Source organism: Petromyzon marinus, unplaced genomic scaffold (assembly GCF_048934315.1).
Source record: "Petromyzon marinus isolate PM22_M1 ecotype Great Lakes invasive population unplaced genomic scaffold, UKy_Petmar_22M1.pri1.0 PM_G_Scaffold_110, whole genome shotgun sequence".
Taxonomy (NCBI): domain Eukaryota; kingdom Metazoa; phylum Chordata; class Hyperoartia; order Petromyzontiformes; family Petromyzontidae; genus Petromyzon; species Petromyzon marinus.
The window spans coordinates 442,501-445,000 of NW_027422663.1; the positions used below are offsets into that span (position 1 = coordinate 442,501).

At 46.1% G+C, this 2,500-nt stretch overlaps 1 pseudogene; it reads left to right on the plus strand.

Moving 5' to 3' along the window:
- Positions 1 to 2,500, plus strand: part of LOC142909099 (28S ribosomal RNA) — a 9,946-nt pseudogene that overhangs the window by 4,351 nt on the left and 3,095 nt on the right.

A 2,500-nucleotide genomic window follows, 5' to 3' on the forward strand; every position in this document is an offset into this window, starting at 1 on the left:
GATGTATATCGTTTTTACTGCGAAAAATGGGAGAAGGTGTTGCCATTCAATGGCCTGGGCCAATTTAAGTCATCAGGTGTTGCAAATAACGAATACTTTGAGCCCCTAATTTCGGTGGAGGAAGTTCAGACTGCCATACGGGCCATTAAACCAACGTCAGCAGCTGGGCCAGATGGCCTAACAAGGGCTGCAATCTGTGCTGCCGACCCCGAGGGTCGGACACTGACAGCCCTATTTAATGCATGGATGATTACAGGAATTATTCCCAAAGAGTTGAAAAAGAATAGGACGATTCTTATTCCTAAGGTTATGGATGATGAAAAGCTGAAAGAATTGGGGAACTGGAGACCAATAACGATTGGTTCAATGATTCTGAGATTATTTTCCAGAATAATGACTGCACGTCTTGCTCGTGCTTGTCCCTTAAACCCAAGGCAGCGTGGTTTTATAGCGGCATCTGGCTGCTCTGAAAATCTTAAGGTGCTACAGGACCTTATGAGACACGCTAAGAAATTGCACAGGCCGTTGGCTGTCATGTTCATCGACATAGCGAAAGCTTTTGACTCGGTTTCGCATGCTCATATTTTATGGGTGTTAAGGCACAAGAAAGTAGATGAACACGTGGTGGGCATCATCCAGAACGCCTACGATCGGTGTACGACCTCGTTCAAAAGCAATGGCGAGTCGACTCGAGAAATTAGCATACGTGTTGGTGTCAAACAGGGTGACCCCATGTCACCCCTGCTCTTCAATCTTGCCATGGACCCTTTGATATGCACCCTAGAGTCACACGGAGTTGGGTACTCCATTGATACCGACCACGTGACAGCTCTTGCGTTTGCTGATGATTTGGTGTTGGTGAGCGAATCTTGGGTTGGTATGGCCGCCAATCTAGCGATCTTGGAATCATTTTGTGGGCTATCGGGATTGGAGGTTCAGGCCAGAAAGTGCCAGGGCTTCATGATAAGCCCAACCAAAGATTCATATACGGTGAACAACTGCGACCCATGGACTATCAAAAATAAAGATGTCCATATGATCCAACCTGATGAATCAACGAAATACCTTGGTCTGAAAATTGGCCCTTGGACTGGCACTATACAGCCTGATCTACATTGTCAGCTAAAGACATGGATCTCGAAAATCGATGAGGCGCCTCTGAAGCCAACTCAGAAGGTTGAACTACTCAATGCCTATGCCCTACCCAGATTGTTATATCCTGCAGACCACTCGGACTGCAAGCAATCAACTCTCCGTGGGTTGGACCAAGAGATTAGAAAGGCGGTAAAAGGATGGCTCCACCTTCCCGCTTCAACTTGTGATGGACTGTTATATGCCAGAGCCCGAGACGGAGGCCTTGCCATCTTGAAACTGGAAAAAACAATCCCTTCGGTTCAAGTTAGAAGGCTGCAACGTATAGCAAACTCGTCCGATGCTATCACCCGTAATATTGTGTCCTCGCATGGTATGGAGGAAGAATACCGTAATTTGTGGGTACGAGCAGGGGGTGACAGTGATGCAATCCCAACATTCGTTCTCAGGGACTCGGTGTCAAAAGAACCTGTATATCCGAGACCCTGCGATTGGAGGGAGCATGAATTTCAGAGATGGTGCGAAAAGCCGGTTCAAGGAAGGGGCATTGTAAACTTTGCGCATGATAGAATCAGTAATGCTTGGTTGAGGCCATGGTGCGGCTTTAAACAATGCTTCTTTATCGCAGCACTACAACTAAGGGCAAATATTTACCCAACAAGAGAAAGCTTGAACAGAGGCAGAGATGGGGCCTTACGTTCCTGCAGGAAATGCTCTGCCAGACTCGAGTCCCTTTCGCACATTCTCGGTCAATGTCCTGCAGTACAGAAAGCAAGAATTGCGCGACACAACAAGATCAGTAACATTCTGGCAGACGAAGCGGCTAGATTGGGCTGGTCTGTATACAAAGAGCCACGGTTCATATCCGAGACGGGAGAGATGAGAAAGCCTGACCTCGTGTTTGCAAAAGATGAGGAGGCGGTTGTGATCGATGTCACCGTCCGTTTTGAGCTTTCAAAGAATACCTTGTCAGATGCTGCCTCGCACAAAGTTTCGTACTATACCCCTCTTGGTGATCAAGTCAAAGTGCTGACGAAGGCTAGCAAGGTCACATTCTTTGGATTCCCGGTTGGGGCAAGAGGAAAGTGGCCCCTTGAGAATAACGAGGTACTTACCTCCCTGGGCCTGACCAAACCCAGAACGACATCACTGGCCAAGATGATTTCCCGCAGAACGCTGCTTTTCTCTCTTGATATTCTGAGAATGTTCTGTGGAAATTATGCGGTCTATGAACAGTCATAGACAACCTCCGAAACAAATAATAGTTTTGTTTTAAGATGTCATTTGTTTTAGATTGATTTTGTTATTTTCGAAGGTGAAGTCGGTTTTTATTTCATTTTACTATTTTCCACAATTTAGATTGTTATTTTCCAAGACGAAGTCTTGGTTCTTTTTTTTATTGTTAGTT